The sequence below is a fragment of the Ambystoma mexicanum genome, chromosome 2q (genome assembly GCF_040938575.1).
Source record: "Ambystoma mexicanum isolate Mex_15411 chromosome 2q, UKY_AmexF1_1, whole genome shotgun sequence".
Classification (NCBI taxonomy): domain Eukaryota; kingdom Metazoa; phylum Chordata; class Amphibia; order Caudata; family Ambystomatidae; genus Ambystoma; species Ambystoma mexicanum.
Window position 1 is genome coordinate 186,741,734 of NC_090924.1, and position 24,808 is coordinate 186,766,541.

The window sequence follows — 24,808 nt, forward strand, 5'->3', positions numbered from 1 at the left end:
CATCTGCTCCATCTCTTCATCTTGTAGTCCCATCGTGCTGAGGCCTTCTTCCAGCGTGGTCACTCTCTTCTGTTTTCCTTCCCATGTGAACAGCAGCCCAAACGGGAAGGTCCATTTGTAGCGGATTTGTTTTCCTATTAGCACTTTCACCAACGGGGCCATTGCTCTTCTTTTTTGGAGGGTTATTAGTGCTAGGTCCTGATACAGTTGGATGTCTTGCCCATTCATTTTAATATGTTCCAATTCCCTGGCTCTCCTGAGGATCTGTTCTTTCTGCGGGTAGGAGGATAGCGCCACCAGAACATCACGTGGTCTTTCCCCTGGGGCCCCCGCTCTTTTCGGTCCCACCCTGTGGATTCTGTCGATTCCGATATCCTCGATATCTTGTGTTCCCAGGATGTCTCTGAACACCTCCTTCACCGCCTCCTTCAGATCTTTGTCCAGCACTGATTCCACCATGTTCTTGATTCGGATGTTGGAGCGTCTAGAGCGGTTCTCTAAATCCTCACATTGTAGTTCCAAGTTGTGAGTGAGTGTCACCAGGTGTTCTTGCGTTTCGCTTGTTTGTCTCGTGTCTTCTTCAAAACTTTGCACCGTTTTTTCCACAATATCTGTTCTTTCTTCTAGGTTGTTTATGTCTGTTCTCATGTCTTGTACCGCTTGCTTCATTTCGTTCTTCATGGATGTAAATTGTTCCTGAACTGTGGACATGCATTTTTCCTGCAGGTCCATGAACCAGGTTTGCATGTCCTCCCTGGTCAGTGGTTGCTGTTGTTGGGATAGTGATTCTGCTTCTCCCGTGGGGTCTCCCTGGGTTCTTCCTCTTGGTTGTGGTGTCCCCTCTGTTGACCACATCTGCAGAATGTCGGCCCCTTGTTTCACTGTTTGGGGAGTTTGCTGGATGGGGTTCCCCTTTCCTTTTGCCCTAGACATGATAGGGCGCTCAGTGTAGTAGACTATATGGTTCCTTCGCCCTCTTGTAACCCTTCGATGGGGCCTCTCGCTTTCTTGTCCTCCGAGGTGTTCTTCACTGTTGGGGGTCCTGCTGTATTCTGTTTCACCTTCCTGGGTTTCCCCCCTTTCCACCCTCTGTCTTGTTGGGGGACTTGTGAGGTGAGTCCTTGTGTCCCAGGGGGAATCTGGTTGGTGCCTGGGAGAGGTGTTTTTTTTTTTTTTTTTTTTTCTTCCTTCCTGTGAGTCCCCCCCCCTGGGGTATGTGCGCCTGGGCTGGCGCTTAATTCCTGGCCCCCCCCCGGGCCTGCTCACCTCTGCCTCTGTGTCCTCCTGTGCGCTCCGTGCAGGGCGGCCCCCGCGGCCTCTCTCCCGCGGTCCGCCCTGCTCGCGCTGCTTTCTCCCGGCGGCGCAGCTGCTCCGCTGCACGCCGCTCTCCCCTCACCTCGGGGCGGCGCGAGGGCTGCTCCGTTCCACGATCCCGCTCACTCGCTGGTCGATGCCTCGCAATCTCCCGGCGCCGCGCCGGAGGGCCCCCTGCGACGCGGGAGAAACTCTTTCGGTCCCGATGGGGGAGGGGGCGGTTGCCTCGCTCTTCGTGTGTTCGGCGGCGCACTTCTATTCACGGCGCCTGCTTCCTCGCTGGGGGGGGGGGTGTATGGGGGCAGCTTGGTAGTCGGGGGGGGGGGCCGAGGGACGGCCCGTCACGGCTTCGGTCGTGCTTCTTTCGGCGGCCCGGGCGGAGCGCGGTTTAGCTGCGACTCCTCACCCCGGCGGCCATCTTGGATCCCCCCTTTTAGCTATTTTTATACGCCCTGTTGAAATTAGAATTCTGGCCAGCTGTATACACACCACTCATTCAATCATGGTTAACATTTCTTTTTAAGATTCTACATTCTCCATCGAACCATTGGGCATCCCTTTCTGTAACCTGGACCTCCTGAACTGGGGGACAGTGTTTGCCAATAGCTCTGTTCTGGATAGTTTCAACCAAAGACGCATTCGAACTGACACTTTCTTTTCTGGCCAATAAACTTTTTTATAAGAATATCTTTAAATTGCTGGTGAAATAATAATTGTTTCAAATGCCTCCTTGTCAAGCTTAGGCATCGGCAACCAGCTCCTTTGGCTGTCAAACATCATTTTCATGGTGCTTACCCCTGGCTATTGGAAAATTAATTCAAGAGAATAGTGATCGCTCCGTGTTCAATCAGGAACGCAACTTTTCATAACATTCCTGAATAGAAAACAGTCCACAATACAGTAATCAATGACTGAGGAACAGTATTACTGGTCTTGTATGCTTAGGAAAACACCATTTGCCACTAAAGATCCCAGAAAATCCCCATGCAGAACCCTAAAATACACCTGAAAAATCAGTGCTCCATTTGTGACCAATTTTTACTGACCAAACATTTGCACTACGTTTCTTACAAATATTTAGCTCGAGCTCCCGCACACCCTGGTTATGTTTATTTGATCCTTGACTGGTCCTATCTGCATGCAAAAAGGCCAACTGACCACAACCAATGTTTGGCATTAGGTTTTGTGTAAAATATCTATTGAACAGAGAAAAGAGGCTGCAAATCAGTCAGAACTTTTTTTTTTATATTCCTTACCACATTTTCCCCAATGTAACAGGCCCCAGGTGCTTTAAAATGAACTATTTGCCATTACATGCCAAAATAATTATTAAGAGATAGCCTCCAAAGCCCTGCTGAAGTGATCTGTAAAGCCTACCATGTAATGACCAACATAAATCAATATTATGTCATTGTGTTTCTCAATTAAGTTAGCAACATTTAAAAACATGTATCATATTTCAGAAAATTCAGAGAGAACAAGTCTAAAACAAAACACAGCTTTTGCATATTCAAACAAGTTATATATTAATACCTGATAATTACAATAAATTATATAAACAAAGATTCCATGCATGTCCACACAGATAATTAACCAAATCTTCATTGGCTCCCATTTTGCAGGCATACTTTGTGCTTCCTCATTCTTGTTTTAAAATGATTTTTTTTGTCTTTTAGCAATTTGTATATGCTCTATTGAAATTATAATTCTGGCCAGCATTGTACACACCACTCATTCAATCATGATTCACATTTCTTTTTGAGATTCTACATTCTCCATCGAACCATGGGGCATCCCTTTCTGTTACCTGGACCCCCGGAACTGGGGGACAGTGTTTGCCAATAGCTCTGTTGCGGATAGTTTCAACGAAAGACGCATTTGAACTGACACTTTCTTTTCTGGACAATAAACTTTTTTATGAGAATATCTTTAAATTGCTTGTGAAATAATATTTTTTTCCAATGCCTTCTTGTCAAGCTTAGGCATCGCCAACCAGCTCCTTTGGCTGTCCAATATCATTTTCATGGTGCTTACCCCTGGCTACTGGAAAATTAATTCCAGAGAATAGTGAACCCTCTGTGTTCAATCAGGAACGCAACATTTCATAACATTCCTGAATAGAAAACAGTCCACAATACAGTAATCAATGACTGAGGAACAGTATTACTGGTCTTGTATGCTTAGGAAAACACCATTTGCCACTAAAGATCCCAGAAAATCCCCAGGCAGAACCCTAAAATACACCTGAAAATCAGTGCTCCATTTGTGACCAATATTTACTGAGCAAACATTTGCACTACGTTTCTTAAAAATATTTAGCTCGAGATCCTGAACCCCCTGGTTATATTTATTTAATCCTTGACTGGTCCTATCTGCATGCAAAAAGGCCAACTGACCACAACCAGTGTTTGGCATTAGGTTTTGTGTAAAATAACTATTGAACAGAGAAAAGAGGCTGCAAATCCATTAGAACTTTTTTTTATACTCCTTACCACATTTTCACCAATGTAACATGCCCCAGGTGCTTTAAAATGAACTATTTGCCATTACGTGCCAAAATAATTATTAAGAGATAGCCTCCAAGGCCCTGCTGAAGTGATCTGTAAAGCCTACCATGTAATGACCAACATAAATCAATATTATGTCATTGTGTTTCTCCATTAAGTTAGCAACATTTAAAAACACGTATCATTTTTCAGAAAATTCAGAGAGAACAAGTCTAAAGCAAAAAACAGCTTTTGCATATTCAAACAAGCTATATATTAAGACCTGATAATTACAATAAATTATATAATCCAAGATTCCATGCATGTCCACACAGAAAATTAACCAAATCTTCATTGGCTCCCATTTTGCAGGCATACTTTGTGCTTGCTCATGCACTACTTCTTGTTTTAAAATTCTTTTTTTGTCTTTTAGCTATTTTATACGCCCTATTGAAATTATAATTCTGGCCAGCTGTGTACACACCACTCATCCAATCATGGTTCACATTTCATTTTGAGATTCTACATTCTCCATCGAACCATTGGGCATCCCTTTCTGTAACCTGGACCGCCTGAACTGGGGGGCAGTGTTTGCCAACAGCTCTGTTCTGGATAGTTTCAACCAAAGACGCATTTAAACTGACACCTTCTTTTCTGGACAATAAACTTTTTTATGAGAATATCTTTAAATTGCTTGTGAAATAATATTTTTTTCCAATGCCTTCTTGTCAAGCTTAAGCATCGCCAACCAGCTCCTTTGGCTGTCAAACATTATTTTCATGGTGCTTACCCCTGGATATTGGAAAATTAATTCAAGAGAATAGTGATCACTCTGTGTTCAATCAGGAAAGCAACATTTCATAACATTCCTGAATAGAAAACAGTTCGCAATGCAGTAATCAATAACTGAGGAACAGTATTACTGGTCTTGTATGCTTAGGAAAACACCATTTGCCACTAAAGATCCCAGAAAATCCCCAGGCAGAACCCTAAAATACACCTGAAAATCAGTGCTCCATTTGTGACCAATTTTTACTGACCAAACATTTGCACTACGTTTCTTACAAATATTTAGCTCGAGCTCCTGAACACCCTGGTTATGTTTATTTGATCCTTGACTGGTCCTATCTGCATGCAAAAAGGCCAACTGACCACAACCAATGTTTGGCATTAGGTTTTGTGTAAAATATCTATTGAACAGAGAAAAGAGGCTGCAAATCAGTCAGAACTTTTTTTTATATTCCTTACCACATTTTCACCAATGTAAAAGGCCCCAGGTGCTTTAAAATGAACTATTTGCCATTACATGCCAAAATAATTATTAAGAGGTAGCCTCCAAAGCCCTGCTGAAGTGATCTGTAAAGCCTACCTTGTAATGACCAACATAAATCAATATTATGTCGTGTTTCTCAATTAAGTTAGCAACATTTAAAAACACGTATCATTTTTCACAAAATTCAGAGAGAACAAGCCTAAAGCAAAAAACAGCTTTTGCATATTCAAACAAGCTATATATTAAGACCTGATACTTACAATAAATTATATAAACAAAGATTCCATGCATGTCCACACAGATAATTAACCAAATCTTCATTGGCTCCCATTTTGCAGGCAGACTTTGTGCTTCCTCATGCACAACTTCTTGTTTTAAAATTAATATTTTGTCGTTTAGCAATTTGTATATGCTCTATTGAAATTATAATTCTGGCCAGCTATGTACACACCACTCATTCAATCATGGTTCACATTTCTTTTCGAGATTCTACATTCTCCATCGAACCATTGGGCATCCCTTTCTGTAACCTGGACCTCCTGAACTGGGGGACAGTGTTTGCCAATAGCTCTGTTCTGGATAGTTTCAACCAAAGACGCATTCGAACTGACACTTTCTTTTCTGGCCAATAAACTTTTTTATGAGAATATCTTTAAATTGCTTGTGAAATAATAATTTTTTCCAATGCCTCCTTGTCAAGCTTAGGCATCGCCAACCAGCTCCTTTGACTGTCAAACATCATTTTCATGGTGCTTACCCCTGGCTATTGGAAAATTAATTCAAGAGAATAGTGATGGCTCCGTGTTCAATCAGGAACGTAACTTTTCATAACATTCCTGAATAGAAAACAGTCGACGATACAGTAATCAATGACTGAGGAACAGTATTACTGGTCTTATATGCTTAGAAAAACACCATATGCCACTAAAGATCCCAGAAAATCCCCAGGCAGAACCCTAAAATACTCCTGAAAATCAGTGCTCCCTTTGTGACAAATTTTTACTGATCAAACATTTGCACTACGTTTCTTACAAATATTTAGCTCGAGCTCCTGAACACCCTGGTTATGTTTATTTCATCCTTGACTGGTCCTAGCTGCATGCAAAAAGGCCTACTGAACACAACCAATGTTTGGCATTAGGTTTTGTGTAAAATATTTATTGAACAGAGAAAAGAGGCTGCAAATCAGTCAGAACTTTTTTTTATACTCCTTACCACATTTTCACCAATGTAACAGGCCCCAGGTGCTTTAAAATGAACTATTTGCCATTACGTGCCAAAATAATTATTAAGAGATAGCCTCCAAGGCCCTGCTGAAGTGATCTGTAAAGCCTACCATGTAATGACCAACATAAATCAATATTATGTCATTGTGTTTCTCCATTAAGTTAGCAACATTTAAAAACACGTATCATTTTTCAGAAAATTCAGAGAGAACAAGTCTAAAGCAAAAAACAGCTTTTGCATATTCAAACAAGCTATATATTAAGACCTGATAATTACAATAAATTATATAATCCAAGATTCCATGCATGTCCACACAGATAATTACCCAAATCTTCATTGGCTCCCATTTTGCAGGCATACTTTGTGCTTCCTCATGCACAAGTTCTTGTTTTAAAATGCTTTTTTTGTCTTTTAGCTATTTTTATACGCCCTATTGAAATTATAATTCTGGCCAGCTGTGTACACACCACTCATTCAATCATGGTTAACATTTCTTTTCGAGATTCTACATTCTCCATCGAACCATTGGGCATCCCTTTCTGTAACCTGGACCTCCTGAACTGGGGGACAGTGTTTGCCAATAGCTCTGTTCTGGATAGTTTCAACCAAAGACGCATTCGAACTGACACTTTCTTTTCTGGCCAATAAACTTTTTTATGAGAATATCTTTAAATTGCTTGTGAAATAATAATTTTTTCCAATGCCTCCTTGTCAAGCTTAGGCATCGCCAACCAGCTCCTTTGGCTGTCAAACATCATTTTCATGGTGCTTACCCCTGGCTATTGGAAAATTAATTCAAGAGAATAGTGAACCCTCTGTGTTCAATCAGGAACGCAACATTTCATAACATTCCTGAATAGAAAACAGTCCACAATACAGTAATCAACTACTGAGGAACAGTATTACTGGTCTTGTATGCTTAGGAAAACACCATTTGCCACTAAAGATCCCAGAAAATCCCCAGGCAGAACCCTAAAATACACCTGAAAATCAGTGCTCCATTTGTGACCAATATTTACTGACCAAACATTTGCACTACGTTTCTTAGAAATATTTAGCTTGAGATCCTGAACCCCCTGGTTATATTTATTTAATCCTTGACTGGTCCTATCTGCATGCAAAAAGGCCAACTGACCACAACCAATGTTTGGCATTAGGTTTTGTGTAAAATAACTATTGAACAGAGAAAAGAGGCTGCAAATCCGTTAGAACTTTATTTTTATATTCCTTACCACATTTTCACCAATGTAAAAGGCCCCAGGTGCTTTAAAATGAACTATTTGCCATTACATGCCAAAATAATTATTAAGAGGTAGCCTCCAAAGCCCCGCTGAAGTGATCTGTAAAGCCTACCATGTAATGACCAACATAAATCAATATCATGTCATCGTATTTCTCCATTAAGTTAGCGACATTTAAAAACACGTATCATATTTCAGAAAATTCAGAGAGAACAAGTCTAAAACAAAAAACAGCTTTTGCATATTCAAATAAGCTATATATTAAGACCTGATAATTACAATAAATTATATAATCAAAGATTCCATGCATGTCCACACAGAAAATTAACCAAATCTTCATTGGCTCCAATTTTGCAGGCATACTTTGTGCTTCCTCATGCACAACTTCTTGTTTTAAAATTCTTTTTTTGTCTTTTAGCAATTTTTATATGCCCTATTGAAATTAGAATTCTGGCCAGCTGTGTACACACCACTCATTCAATCATGGTTCACATTTCTTTTCAATATTCTACATTCTCCATCGAACCATTGGGCATCCCTTTCTGTAACCTGTACCTCCTGAACTGCGGGACAGTGTTTGCCAATAGCTCTGTTCTGGATAGTTTCAACCAAAGACACATTCAAACTGACACTTTCTTTTCTGGCCAATAAACTTTTTTATGAGAATATCTTTAAATTGCTTGTGAAATAATAATTGTTTCCAATGCCTCCTTGTCAAGCTTAGGCATCGGCAACCAGCTCCTTTGGCTGTCAAACATCATTTTCATGGTGCTTACCCCTGGATATTGCAAAATTAATTCAAGAGAATAGTGATGGCTCCGTGTTCAATCAGGAACGTAACTTTTCATAACATTCCTGAATAGAAAACAGTCGACGATACAGTAATCAATGACTGAGGAACAGTATTACTGGTTTTATATGCTTAGAAAAACACCATATGCCACTAAAGATCCCAGAAAATCCCCAGGCAGAACCCTAAAATACTCCTGAAAATCAGTGCTCCCTTTGTGACAAATTTTTACTGATCAAACATTTGCACTACGTTTCTTACAAATATTTAGCTCGAGCTCCTGAACACCCTGGTTATGTTTATTTGATCCTTGACTGGTCCTATCTGCATGCAAAAAGGCCAACTGACCACAACCAATGTTTGGCATTAGGTTTTGTGTAAAATATCTATTGAACAGAGAAAACAGGCTGCAAATCAGTCCAAACTTTTTTTTTATATTCCTTACCACATTTTCACCAATGTAAAAGGCCCCAGGTGCTTTAAAATGAACTATTTGCCATTACATGCCAAAATAATTATTAAGAGGTAGCCTCCAAAGCCCTGCTGAAGTGATCTGTAAGGCCTACCATGTAATGACCAACATAAATCAATATTATGTCATCGTATTTCTCTATTAAGTTAGCAACATTTAAAAACACGTATCATTTTTCAGAAAATTCAGAGAGAACAAGTCTAAAACAAAACACAGCTTTTGCATATTCAAACAAGTTATATATTAATACCTGATAATTACAATAAATTATATAAACAAAGATTCCATGCATGTCCACACAGATAATTAACCAAATCTTCATTGGCTCCCATTTTGCAGGCATACTTTGTGCTTCCTCATGCACAACTTCTTGTTTTAAAATGCTTTTTTTGTCCTTTAGCTATTTTTATACGCCCTGTTGAAATTAGAATTCTGGCCAGCTGTGTACACACCACTCATACAATCATGGTTCACATTTCTTTTCAAGATTCTACATTCTCCATCGAACCATTGGGCATCCCTTTCTGTAACCTGGACCTCCTGATCTGGGGGACAGTGTTTGCCAATAGCTCTGTTCTGGATAGTTTCAACCAAAGATGCATTCGAACTGACACTTTCTTTTCTGGCCAATAAACTTTTTTATGAGAATATCTTTAAATTGCTTGTGAAATAATAATTGTTTCAAATGCCTCCTTGTCAAGCTTAGGCATCAGCAACCAGCTCCTTTGGCTGTCAAACATCATTTTCATGGTGCTTACCCCTGGCTATTGGAAAATTAATTCAAGAGAATAGTGATCGCTCCGTGTTCAATCAGGAACGCAACTTTTCATAACATTCCTGAATAGAAAACAGTCCACAATACAGTAATCAATGACTGAGGAACAGTATTACTGGTCTTGTATGCTTAGGAAAACACCATTTGCCACTAAAGATCCCAGAAAATCCCCATGCAGAACCCTAAAATACACCTGAAAAATCAGTGCTCCATTTGTGACAAATTTTTATTTACCAAACATTTGCACTACGTTTCTTACAAATATTTAGCTCGAGTACCTGAACACCCTGGTTATGTTTATTTGATCCTTGACTGGTCCTATCTGCATGCAAAAAGGCCAACTGACCACAACCAATGTTTGGCATTAGGTTTTGTGTAAAATATCTATTGAACAGAGTAAAGAGGCTGCAAATCAGTCAGAACTTTTTTTTTATATTCCTTACCACATTTTCCCCAATGTAACAGGCCCTAGGTGCTTTAAAATGAACTATTTGCCATTACATGCCAAAATAATTATTAAGAGATAGCCTCCAAAGCCCTGCTGAAGTGATGTGTAAAGCCTACCATGTAATGACCAACATAAATCAATATTATGTCTTGTGTTTCTCCATTAAGTTAGCAACATTTAAAAACACGTATCATTTTTCAGAAAATTCAGAGAGAACAAGTCTAAAACAAAACACAGCTTTTGCATATTCAAACAAGTTATATATTAATACCTGATAATTACAATAAATTATATAAACAAAGATTCCATGCATGTCCACACAGATAATTAACCAAATCTTCATTGGCTCCCATTTTTCAGGCATACTTTGTGCTTCCTCATGCACAACTTCTTGTTTTAAAATGCTTTTTTTGTCTTTTAGCTATTTTTTTTTTTTAAACTTGTATTTATTAGTTTTACATAAATAATACATGAAGAAGTTAACATTGAATCTTATAACATTCCCTTCCCCCTCCCCCCTCCCTCCCCACGGGACGGATGGAGTCTTTTGTCCAGGGATTCCTTTATGCGTTGAATATATCTGAGATTTTTATGTTATGGGGGCACCATTGCTCCATAAAGTCTGACTGGAGGTATTGCAGGGTCCCTTCCCATTCCTTTACAAATTTGTCTCCTGTTCCTTGAAGTTTGTGGGTAATTTTCTCCATTGTTATATGGGCCCATACTTTCTGTAGCCAGGTGTAGGTCAATGGGGTATTTTTATTTTTCCAGTTCTGTGCAATGGTGGTCCAGGCTGCAATGAGTAGTCCCATGAATGATCTCCATTGCGTTTTGGTGTATTGCCTTGCTGTGTCGTCTTTGATTCCACAGAGCCACACCTCCTCCCCCATCAGCCCCACATCCGGGAATATTTTGCCCATCTCGTTTTTCACTTCTTCCCAAAAGGGTCTGATGCCTTTACAGTCATGCCATATATGTCTCCATGTTCCCACTTCGTCACATCCTCTCCAGCAGTGGTTGGACGTGTTGGGGTACATTGAGTGGAGCCTCTCTGGGGTGTAGTGCCACTGTGTCATTATTTTGACCCACATCTCCCTAGTTTGTGCCGAGCGGGTCATTCTGGGGATCTGTTTCCATAGGTCCTCCCATTGTTTATCCGTTGGTTCCTCCCCCAATGTTCTGCCCCATTTTATTCTGTATGACCATTTAATGCTTTCCCCTTGTGAGTTTATGTATTTGTATAAAGTTGATACCCATTTTCTCTCCCCCGTGTTGGATGTGATGTATGTTTCGAACCCTGTAAGGTCCCTGGTTGCTGCCTCGATGATTGTCGGAGAGTTTAGCCAGTGCTTTAGCTGCTCATATCTGTATCTATCACTTTTAAGGATTCTCGTGTCAGCCACGCACGACTCCAGGGGGATGATTTCCTTGTCCATAAACATCTCTCCTATTTTAGTAATGCCCGCCTTCTCCCAGGTGTCATATGCCCCTTGTTCCATCCCCCGTGGAAATAGTGGGTTTCTACAGATGGGTGTGAAGGGCCCAATCGCTGTGGTCATTATGCCTTTTTTTGTTTGGCTATCCCATGCTTCTAACGTGGTCTTCATAATTTCGCTTAACCTTAGATTTTCGTGCCTGTGCTGCCTCTGTTTCCAGAGCAGTTCTACCAGTGGGGTCCTTGCTACTGCTCTGTCTTGTTTGGCCCATATCTGTTGCGGATCCTCCCCCACCCACTCCCTTAGAACTTTAAGCTGTGCTGCCTGGTAGTATTTTCTAAAGTGGGGTAGCGCCATTCCTCCTTCTCTGGTTGGGGCCGTGAGGACCTTCCTGGCTATTCTCGGTGTTTTCCCTTTCCATATGAAGGACGATACCAGTTTTGTTAAGGTTTTGAAGAACGTGTCTAGGACCCCCACTGGGAGAGCCTGAAAATAATATAGTACCTTTGGGAGGATGGTCATCTTGATTGATTGTATTCTACCCCACCAGGATATCTGTAGTGGGTTCCATCTGTTTAATTCCCTTCGGATGTTTATAATTAGCGACGGGTAGTTTTCCCCGTAGAATTGCTCTATTTTTGGGGGTACATTTATTCCTAGATATTTAATGCCTTTCTGTACTATCTTGAGGTCCAGTATTTTTGCCTGCCTTTCTATGTTCGTTCTATCCCCTGCCAGGATGAGGATCTCTGATTTTTTTCTATTTATTTTTAGGCCAGAGATGGTCCCATAGTTTTCTAGTTCTCTAACTGTGGCCGATAAAGTGGATTCAGGGTCCTCTAAGGTTATTAGCATATCATCTGCATACGCAATTACTTTGTGTTGCTGACCCGCCATTTCTATCCCTTTGATGTGTATTGATTCCCGTATTTTAATTAGGAGGGGTTCTAAGAAAAGAGCGTATAGTAGTGGTGATAGGGGGCATCCCTGTTTCGTTCCTCTCGTTATCGTTACCTTGCCAGTGAGTTCGCCATTAATGGCTATTCTACTGGATGGGGAATTGTAGTTTGCTCTAATACTCGCGATATATTTTTCCCCAAACCCCATGGATTCCAGAACCCTAAACAGTATGGACCACTCCACTCTATCGAAAGCCTTCTCGGCATCTACTGACAGTAGTATCGCTGGGGTGCGGGTTATCCCTATTTTTTCGATCAGGTGGGCTAGCCTCCTAGTATTATCGTGGGTTTGCCTGCCTGGAATGAAGCCTGATTGATCCTCGCTAATCAATTTAGGGAGGAGCGGGGATAGCCTTGTTGCCAGGATTTTGGTATATATTTTTGCATCTAGGTTGATTAGGGAGATTGGTCTGTATGATGCGGGGTTAGTTGGATCTTTGCCTGGTTTGTGAAACACCAGCACCTTCGCTTCGTTCATTGTGGGGGTCACATTACCGGTGTCTTTGAATGAGTTTAGGAGTCTTGTTAGGATCGGGGTTAGTATGTCTGCATATTTTTTATAAAATGGTGCCGTAAACCCATCCGGGCCTGGAGCTTTGTTACTTGGGAGTTCTTTTATGGCTTTATTGACTTCTTCTTCACTGATAGGGGTCTCTAGTAACTGTTTATCTTCTTCTGAGATTTTCGGGATCTTTAGGGCCTCTAAGTATGAAGTTTGGGCGTTTGTATCGGGGTGTTCTGTGGAGTAGAGCGTTTGATAAAATTGCCTCATTGTTTCCCCCATGTCGTGCGTAGAGGTTTGAGTGGCACCTTTCGTATCGCATATGGCCTTAATTGTTGTTTCTTTTTGTTTCGCCCTTAGTTGTCGCGCCAGGAGTCTGTCTGCTTTGTTCGCTCTTATATAATATCTCTGTTTCAGATAGAGTAGATTCCTTTCTGCGCCCTTTGTACGTAACATCTCTAGTTGGCCTTGTGTATGTTTCAGAGATTTTTTCAATATCTTTGTGGGTTGAGTCGTCAATTTCTCTTGGATCTCCTCAATTGTTTTTTCCAGCTCTTTTTCCCACCGATCCCTTTGTTTATCTCTCGTGATTTTCATCGCTATCATCTTCCCCCTCAAGACTGCTTTAAACGCGTCCCAGACTGCGCTCATTGCGACCTCCCCCGTGTCATTTTGTAAGAAGTATTCCGCTATCATTTGCCTTATGGCCTCCCCTGCCACTGGGTCATGGATCAACTCCTGCGGTAACCTCCATTTCCATAGCCTGCTCTTCCTCCCTGGGAGAGTCACGTCCAACCATAGAGGGGCATGGTCCGAGAGGGCTATAGAGCCCTTATCTAGTCCTTGTATCTTTCCCAGTAGTCCCACTGACACCCATAGATAGTCGATCCTGGACATAGAGCTGTGAACATGTGAGAAATAGGTATACCCCCTTTGTTCACCCTTCAGTTCCCTCCAGACATCATTCAGAGCCATTTGGTCCATTTGCTGTTTCAAACGTTTTGATGGCGCCCCCTGTCCATGTGTGTTTCCTGTGCTCCTATCTAGCTTTGGGTTCCACGCCAAATTAAAGTCCCCCCCCAGTATCACCTCCCCTCTAGCGAAATCTTCCAGTTTCGATAGTGCGTTTCTGAGAAAGCCATCCTGTCCCTGATTGGGTGCATATATTGAGGCGAGCGTTATGCGCCATCCTTCGATCTCTACGTTGGCAAAGGCGTACCTTCCTTCCTTATCAGTCATAGTGTCTATTGGTTTTATGTCCTTTCCTTCTTTTATCGCTATCAGGGCTCCTGCTTTTTTTTCTGTTGTCGTTGCCTGTGCCCATATTTTATATCCTTTTATCCGCATTTTGTGCTTATCTTTAGTTTTGATATGGGTTTCCTGGAGGAGTAGTACATCCGCCTTCTCCCTTTTGAATTGTTTCTCCAGTTTCGTTCTTTTTGTTGGGTGGTTCATGCCCCTGATATTGTAGGTCATAAAGCGTATCATCCCCATTCTATTTTGTTTGTATGCCATTGCCTCTGGTCCCCTCTTGTTCCTGATTTAGCTCTTTGTTTCTTCCGATCCCTTCCCTTCCCTTGAACTTCCCTTCCCCCCCAACTTTGAACTTTAAACCAATCAAACTTTCCCCCGAGTAGGGCGAGGGTTCCTATTGACGCTAGGGCGTTGCGCCCTTCGCTCCCTGCCCTCCATACCCTCGGGGGGTATGTTATGGGGATTCCTAAACCCCACTGATCCATTTGTCTTTACCTGGTTCCCGACCGTTGGGTCTCGACCAGGCCGCCCTCCTTGAATTGTCCGTTCCGGTCCGTTCCCATGTTCCCCCCCGACTGGGTCTTCAGTGGCAGCGTATCCATGTCTGTTCCCCAGGCATGTGTTTTTCTTATACTCTTCATGGTACCTTTCTCCGGGTGTCTCTCCCTGGATTTGCCTTCTTCTGCTTGCTGGATTCCCAGCCCATAGGTTTTCTCGTTCGTTCTCTCCTGTTTGTGGCCTCCCCCTGGTCCATCTGCTCCATCTCTTCATCTTGTAGTCCCATCGTGCTGAGGCCTTCTTCCAGCGTGGTCACTCTCTTCTGTTTTCCTTCCCATGTGAACAGCAGCCCAAACGGGAAGGTCCATTTGTAGCGGATTTGTTTTCCTATTAGCACTTTCACCAACGGGGCCATTGCTCTTCTTTTTTGGAGGGTTATTAGTGCTAGGTCCTGATACAGTTGGATGTCTTGCCCATTCATTTTAATATGTTCCAATTCCCTGGCTCTCCTGAGGATCTGTTCTTTCTGCGGGTAGGAGGATAGCGCCACCAGAACATCACGTGGTCTTTCCCCTGGGGCCCCCGCTCTTTTCGGTCCCACCCTGTGGATTCTGTCGATTCCGATATCCTCGATATCTTGTGTTCCCAGGATGTCTCTGAACACCTCCTTCACCGCCTCCTTCAGATCTTTGTCCAGCACTGATTCCACCATGTTCTTGATTCGGATGTTGGAGCGTCTAGAGCGGTTCTCTAAATCCTCACATTGTAGTTCCAAGTTGTGAGTGAGTGTCACCAGGTGTTCTTGCGTTTCGCTTGTTTGTCTCGTGTCTTCTTCAAGACTTTGCACCGTTTTTTCCACAATATCTGTTCTTTCTTCTAGGTTGTTTATGTCTGTTCTCATGTCTTGTACCGCTTGCTTCATTTCGTTCTTCATGGATGTAAATTGTTCCTGAACTGTGGACATGCATTTTTCCTGCAGGTCCATGAACCAGGTTTGCATGTCCTCCCTGGTCAGTGGTTGCTGTTGTTGGGATAGTGATTCTGCTTCTCCCGTGGGGTCTCCCTGGGTTCTTCCTCTTGGTTGTGGTGTCCCCTCTGTTGACCACATCTGCAGAATGTCGGCCCCTTGTTTCACTGTTTGGGGAGTTTGCTGGATGGGGTTCCCCTTTCCTTTTGCCCTAGACATGATAGGGCGCTCAGTGTAGTAGACTATATGGTTCCTTCGCCCTCTTGTAACCCTTAGATGGGGCCTCTCGCTTTCTTGTCCTCCGAGGTGTTCTTCACTGTTGGGGGTCCTGCTGTATTCTGTTTCACCTTCCTGGGTTTCCCCCCTTTCCACCCTCTGTCTTGTTGGGGGACTTGTGAGGTGAGTCCTTGTGTCCCAGGGGGAATCTGGTTGGTGCCTGGGAGAGGTGTTTTTTTTTTTTTTTTTTTTTTTTCCTTCCTGTGAGTCCCCCCCCCTGGGGTATGTGCGCCTGGGCTGGCGCTTAATTCCTGGCCCCCCCCGGGCCTGCTCACCTCTGCCTCTGTGTCCTCCTGTGCGCTCCGTGCAGGGCGGCCCCCGCGGCCTCTCTCCCGCGGTCCGCCCTGCTCGCGCTGCTTTCTCCCGGCGGCGCAGCTGCTCCGCTGCACGCCGCTCTCCCCTCACCTCGGGGCGGCGCGAGGGCTGCTCCGTTCCACGATCCCGCTCACTCGCTGGTCGATGCCTCGCAATCTCCCGGCGCCGCGCCGGAGGGCCCCCTGCGACGCGGGAGAAACTCTTTCGGTCCCGATGGGGGAGGGGGCGGTTGCCTCGCTCTTCGTGTGTTCGGCGGCGCACTTCTATTCACGGCGCCTGCTTCCTCGCTGGGGGGGGGGGTGTATGGGGGCAGCTTGGTAGTCGGGGGGGGGGCCGAGGGACGGCCCGTCACGGCTTCGGTCGTGCTTCTTTCGGCGGCCCGGGCGGAGCGCGGTTTAGCTGCGACTCCTCACCCCGGCGGCCATCTTGGATCCCCCCTTTTAGCTATTTTTATACGCCCTGTTGAAATTAGAATTCTGGCCAGCTGTATACACACCACTCATTCAATCATGGTTAACATTTCTTTTTAAGATTCTACATTCTCCATCGAACCATTGGGCATCCCTTTCTGTAACCTGGACCTCCTGAACTGGGGGACAGTGTTTGCCAATAGCTCTGTTCTGGATAGTTTCAACCAAAGACGCATTCGAACTGACACTTTCTTTTCTGGCCAATAAACTTTTTTATAAGAATATCTTTAAATTGCTGGTGAAATAATAATTGTTTCAAATGCCTCCTTGTCAAGCTTAGGCATCGGCAACCAGCTCCTTTGGCTGTCAAACATCATTTTCATGGTGCTTACCCCTGGCTATTGGAAAATTAATTCAAGAGAATAGTGATCGCTCCGTGTTCAATCAGGAACGCAACTTTTCATAACATTCCTGAATAGAAAACAGTCCACAATACAGTAATCAATGACTGAGGAACAGTATTACTGGTCTTGTATGCTTAGGAAAACACCATTTGCCACTAAAGATCCCAGAAAATCCCCATGCAGAACCCTAAAATACACCTGAAAAATCAGTGCTCCATTTGTGACCAATTTTTACTGACCAAACATTTGCACTACGTTTCTTACAAATATTTAGCTCGAGCTCCCGCACACCCTGGTTATGTTTATTTGATCCTTGACTGGTCCTATCTGCATGCAAAAAGGCCAACTGACCACAACCAATGTTTGGCATTAGGTTTTGTGTAAAATAGCTATTGAACAGAGAAAAGAGGCTGCAAATCAGTCAGAACTTTTTTTTTTATATTCCTTACCACATTTTCCCCAATGTAACAGGCCCCAGGTGCTTTAAAATGAACTATTTGCCATTACATGCCAAAATAATTATTAAGAGATAGCCTCCAAAGCCCTGCTGAAGTGATCTGTAAAGCCTACCATGTAATGACCAACATAAATCAATATTATGTCATTGTGTTTCTCCATTAAGTTAGCAACATTTAAAAACATGTATCATATTTCAGAAAATTCAGAGAGAACAAGTCTAAAACAAAACACAGCTTTTGCATATTCAAACAAGTTATATATTAATACCTGATAATTACAATAAATTATATAAACAAAGATTCCATGCATGTCCACACAGATAATTAACCAAATCTTCATTGGCTCCCATTTTGCAGGCATACTTTGTGCTTCCTCATTCTTGTTTTAAAATGATTTTTTTTGTCTTTTAGCAATTTGTATATGCTCTATTGAAATTATAATTCTGGCCAGCATTGTACACACCACTCATTCAATCATGATTCACATTTCTTTTTGAGATTCTACATTCTCCATCGAACCATGGGGCATCCCTTTCTGTTACCTGGACCCCCGGAACTGGGGGACAGTGTTTGCCAATAGCTCTGTTCCGGATAGTTTCAACGAAAGACGCATTTGAACTGACACTTTCTTTTCTGGACAATAAACTTTTTTATGAGAATATCTTTAAATTGCTTGTGAAATAATATTTTTTTCCAATGCCTTCTTGTCAAGCTTAGGCATCGCCAACCAGCTCCTTTGGCTGTCCAATATCATTTTCATGGTGCTTACCCCTGGCTACTGGAAAATTAATTCAAGAGAATAGTGAACCCTCTGTGTTCAATCAGGAACGCAACATTTCATAACATTCCTGAATAGAAAACAGTCCACAATACAGTAATCAATGACTGAGGAACAGTATTACTGGTCTTGTATGCTTAGGAAAACACCATTTGCCACTAAAGATCCCAGAAAATCCCCAGGCAGAACCCTAAAATACACCTGAAAATCAGTGCTCCATTTGTGACCAATATTTACTGAGCAAACATTTGCACTACGTTTCTTAAAAATATTTAGCTCGAGATCCTGAACCCCCTGGTTATATTTATTTAATCCTTGACTGGTCCTATCTGCATGCAAAAAGGCCAACTGACCACAACCAGTGTTTGGCATTAGGTTTTGTGTAAAATAACTATTGAACAGAGAAAAGAGGCTGCAAATCCATTAGAACTTTTTTTATACTCCTTACCACATTTTCACCAATGTAACAGGCCCCAGGTGCTTTAAAATGAACTATTTGCCATTACGTGCCAAAATAATTATTAAGAGATAGCCTCCAAAGCCCTGCTGAAGTGATCTGTAAAGCCTACCATGTAATGACCAACATAAATCAATATTATGTCATTGTGTTTCTCCATTAAGTTAGCAACATTTAAAAACACGTATCATTTTTCAGAAAATTCAGAGAGAACAAGTCTAAAGCAAAAAACAGCTTTTGCATATTCAAACAAGCTATATATTAAGACCTGATAATTACAATAAATTATATAATCCAAGATTCCATGCATGTCCACACAGATAATTACCCAAATCTTCATTGGCTCCCATTTTGCAGGCATACTTTGTGCTTCCTCATGCACAAGTTCTTGTTTTAAAATGCTTTTTTTGTCTTTTAGCTATTTTTATACGCCCTATTGAAATTATAATTCTGGCCAGCTGTGTACACACCACTCATTCAATCATGGTTAACATTTCTTTTCGAGATTCTACATTCTCCATCGAACCATTGGGCATCCCTTTCTGTAACCTGGACCTCCTGAACTGGGGGACAGTGTTTGCCAATAGCTCTGTTCTGGATAGTTTCAACCAAAGACGCATTCGAACTGACACTTTCTTTTCTGGCCAATAAACTTTTTTATGAGAATATCTTTAAATTGCTTGTGAAATAATAATTTTTTCCAATGCCTCCTTGTCAAGCTTAGGCATCGCCAACCAGCTCCTTTGGCTGTCAAACATCATTTTCATGGTGCTTACCCCTGGCTATTGGAAAATTAATTCAAGAGAATAGTGAACCCTCTGTGTTCAATCAGGAACGCAACATTTCATAACATTCCTGAATAGAAAACAGTCCACAATACAGTAATCAACTACTGAGGAACAGTATTACTGGTCTTGTATGCTTAGGAAAACACCATTTGCCACTAAAGATCCCAGAAAATCCCCAGGCAGAACCCTAAAATACACCTGAAAATCAGTGCTCCATTTGTGACCAATATTTACTGACCAAACATTTGCACTACGTTTCTTAGAAATATTTAGCTTGAGATCCTGAACCCCCTGGTTATATTTATTTAATCCTTGACTGGTCCTATCTGCATGCAAAAAGGCCAACTGGCCACAACCAATGTTTGGCATTAGGTTTTGTGTAAAATAACTATTGAACAGAGAAAAGAGGCTGCAAATCCGTTAGAACTTTATTTTTATATTCCTTACCACATTTTCACCAATGTAAAAGGCCCCAGGTGCTTTAAAATGAACTATTTGCCATTACATGCCAAAATAATTATTAAGAGGTAGCCTCCAAAGCCCCGCTGAAGTGATCTGTAAAGCCTACCATGTAATGACCAACATAAATCAATATCATGTCATCGTATTTCTCCATTAAGTTAGCGACATTTAAAAACACGTATCATATTTCAGAAAATTCAGAGAGAACAAGTCTAAAACAAAAAACAGCTTTTGCATATTCAAATAAGCTATATATTAAGACCTGATAATTACAATAAATTATATAATCAAAGATTCCATGCATGTCCACACAGAAAATTAACCAAATCTTCATTGGCTCCAATTTTGCAGGCATACTTTGTGCTTCCTCATGCACAACTTCTTGTTTTAAAATTCTTTTTTTGTCTTTTAGCAATTTTTATATGCCCTATTGAAATTAGAATTCTGGCCAGCTGTGTACACACCACTCATTCAATCATGGTTCACATTTCTTTTCAATATTCTACATTCTCCATCGAACCATTGGGCATCCCTTTCTGTAACCTGTACCTCCTGAACTGCGGGACAGTGTTTGCCAATAGCTCTGTTCTGGATAGTTTCAACCAAAGACACATTCAAACTGACACTTTCTTTTCTGGCCAATAAACTTTTTTATGAGAATATCTTTAAATTGCTTGTGAAATAATAATTGTTTCCAATGCCTCCTTGTCAAGCTTGGGCATCGGCAACCAGCTCCTTTGGCTGTCAAACATCATTTTCATGGTGCTTACCCCTGGATATTGCAAAATTAATTCAAGAGAATAGTGATGGCTCCGTGTTCAATCAGGAACGTAACTTTTCATAACATTCCTGAATAGAAAACAGTCGACGATACAGTAATCAATGACTGAGGAACAGTATTACTGGTTTTATATGCTTAGAAAAACACCATATGCCACTAAAGATCCCAGAAAATCCCCAGGCAGAACCCTAAAATACTCCTGAAAATCAGTGCTCCCTTTGTGACAAATTTTTACTGATCAAACATTTGCACTACGTTTCTTACAAATATTTAGCTCGAGCTCCTGAACACCCTGGTTATGTTTATTTCATCCTTGACTGGTCCTAGCTGCATGCAAAAAGGCCTACTGAACACAACCAATGTTTGGCATTAGGTTTTGTGTAAAATATTTATTGAACAGAGAAAAGAGGCTGCAAATCAGTCAGAACTTTTTTTTTATACTCCTTACCACATTTTCACCAATGTAACAGGCCCCAGGTGCTTTAAAATGAACTATTTGCCATTACGTGCCAAAATAATTATTAAGAGATAGCCTCCAAAGCCCTGCTGAAGTGATCTGTAAAGCCTACCATGTAATGACCAACATAAATCAATATTATGTCATTGTGTTTCTCCATTAAGTTAGCAACATTTAAAAACACGTATCATTTTTCAGAAAATTCAGAGAGAACAAGTCTAAAGCAAAAAACAGCTTTTGCATATTCAAACAAGCTATATATTAAGACCTGATAATTACAATAAATTATATAATCCAAGATTCCATGCATGTCCACACAGAAAATTAACCAAATCTTCATTGGCTCCCATTTTGCAGGCATACTTTGTGCTTGCTCATGCACTACTTCTTGTTTTAAAATTCTTTTTTTGTCTTTTAGCTATTTTATACGCCCTATTGAAATTATAATTCTGGCCAGCTGTGTACACACCACTCATCCAATCATGGTTCACATTTCATTTTGAGATTCTACATTCTCCATCGAACCATTGGGCATCCCTTTCTGTAACCTGGACCTCCTGAACTGGGGGGCAGTGTTTGCCAATAGCTCTGTTCTGGATAGTTTCAACCAAAGACGCATTTGAACTGACACCTTCTTTTCTGGACAATAAACTTTTTTATGAGAATATCTTTAAATTGCTTGTGAAATAATATTTTTTTCCAATGCCTTCTTGTCAAGCTTAAGCATCGCCAACCAGCTCCTTTGGCTGTCAAACATTATTTTCATGGTGCTTACCCCTGGATATTGGAAAATTAATTCAAGAGAATAGGATCACTCTGTGTTCAATCAGGAAAGCAACATTTCATAACATTCCTAAATAGAAAACAGTTCGCAATACAGTAATCAATAACTGAGGAACAGTATTACTGGTCTTGTATGCTTAGGAAAACACCATTTGCCACTAAAGATCCCAGAAAATCCCCAGGCAGAACCCTAAAATAAACCTGAAAATCAGTGCTCCATTTGTGACCAATTTTTACTGACCAATCATTTGCACTACGTTTCTTACAAATATTTAGCTCGAGCTCCTGAACACCCTGGTTATGTTTATTTGATCCTTGACTGGTCCTATCTGCATTCAAAAAGGCCAACTGAACACAACCAATGTTTGGCATTAGGTTTTGTGTAAAATATCTATTGAACAGAGAAAACAGGCTGCAAATCAGTCAGAACTTTTTTTTTATATTCCTTACCACATTTTCACCAATGTAACAGGCCCCAGGTGCTTTAAAATGAACTATTTGCCATTACATGCCAAAATAATTATTAAGAGGTAGCCTCCAAAGCCCTGCTGAAGTGATCTGTAAAGCCTACCATGTAATGACCAACATAAATCAATATTATGTCATCGTATTTCTCTATTAAGTTAGCAACATTTAAAAACACGTATCATATTTCATAAAATTCAGAGAGAACAAGTCTAAAACAAAAAACAGCTTTTGCATATTCAAACAAGCTATATATTAAGACCTGATACTTATAATAAATCATATAAACAAAGATTCCATGCATGTCCACACAGAAAATAAACTAAATCTTCATTGGCTCCCATTTTGCAGGCATACTTTGTGCTTCCTCATGCACAACTTCTTGTTTTAAAATGCTTTTTTTGTCTTTTAGCTATTTTTATACGCCCTATTGAAATTAGAATTCTGGCCAGCTGTGTACACACCACTCATTCAATCATGGTTAACATTTCTTTTCGAGATTCTACATTCTCCATCGAACCATTGGGCATCCTTTTCTGTAACCTGGACATCCTGAACTGGGGGACAGTGTTTGCCAATAGCTCTGTTCTGGATAGTTTCAACCAAAGACGCATTCGAACTGACACTTTCTTTTCTGGCCAATAAACTTTTTTATGAGAATATCTTTAAATTGCTTGGAAAAAATATTTTTTTCCAATGCCTCCTTGTCAAGCTTAGGCATCGCCAACCAGCTCCTTTGGCTGTCAAACATCATTTTCATGGTGCTTACCCCTGGATATTGCAAAATTAATTCAAGAGAATAGTGATCGCTCCGTGTTCAATCAGGAACGCAACTTTTCATAACATTCCTGAATAGAAAACAGTCCACGATACAGTAATCATTAACTGAGGAACAGTATTACTGGTCTTGTATGCTTAGGAAAACACCATTTGCCACTAAAGATCCCAGAAAATCCCCAGGCAGAACCCTAAAATACACCTGAAAATCAGTGCTCCACTTGTGACCAATTTTTACTGACCAAACATTTGCACTACGTTTCTTAAAAATATTTAGCTCGAGCTCCTGAACACCCTGGTTATGTTTATTTGATCCTTGACTGGTCCTATCTGCATGCAAAAAGGCCAACTGACCACAACCAATGTTTGGCATTAGGTTTTGTGTAAATATCTATTGAACAGAGAAAAGAGGCTGCAAAACATCAGAACTTTTTTTATATATTCCTTACCACATATTCACCAATGTAACAGGCCCCAGGTGCTTTAAAATGAACTATTTGCCATTACATGCCAAAATAATTATTAAGAGGTAGCCTCCAAAGCCCTGCTGAAGTGATCTGTAAAGCCTACCATGTAATGACCAACATAAATCAATATTATGTCATCGTATTTCTCCATTAAGTTAGCGACATTTAAAAACACGTATCATACTTCATAAAATTCAGAGAGAACAAGTCTAAAACAAAAAAACAGCTTTTGCATATTCAAACAAGCTATATATTAATACCTGATAATTACAATAAATTATATAAACAAAGATTCCATGCATGTCCACACAGATAATTAACCAAATCTTCATTGGCTCCCATTTTGCAGGCATACTTTGTGCTTCCTCATGCACAACTTCTTGTTTTAAAATTCTTTTTTGTCTTTTAGCTATTTTTATACGCCCTATTGAAATTATAATTCTGGCCAGCTGTGTACACACCACTCATTCAATCATGGTTAACATTTCTTTTCGAGATTCTACATTCTCCATCGAACCATTGGGCATCCCTTTCTGTAACCTGGACCTCCTGAACTGGGGGACAGTGTTTGCCAATAGCTCTATTCTGGATAGTTTCAACCAAAGACGCATTCGAACTGACACTTTCTTTTCTGGCCAATAAACTTTTTTATGAGAATATCTTTAAATTGCTTGTGAAATAATAATTTTTTCCAATGCCTCCTTGTCAAGCTTAGGCATCGCCAACCAGCTCCTTTGACTGTCAAACATCATTTTCATGGTGCTTACCCCAGGCTATTGGAAAATTAATTCAAGAGAATAGTGATGGCTCCGTGTTCAATCAGGAACGTAACTTTTCATAACATTCCTGAATAGAAAACAGTCGACGATACAGTAATCAATGACTGAGGAACAGTATTACTGGTCTTATATGCTTAGAAAAACACCATATGCCACTAAAGATCCCAGAAAATCCCCAGGCAGAACCCTAAAATACTCCTGAAAATCAGTGCTCCCTTTGTGACAAATTTTTACTGATCAAACATTTGCACTACGTTTCTTACAAATATTTAGCTCGAGCTCCTGAACACCCTGGTTATGTTTATTTCA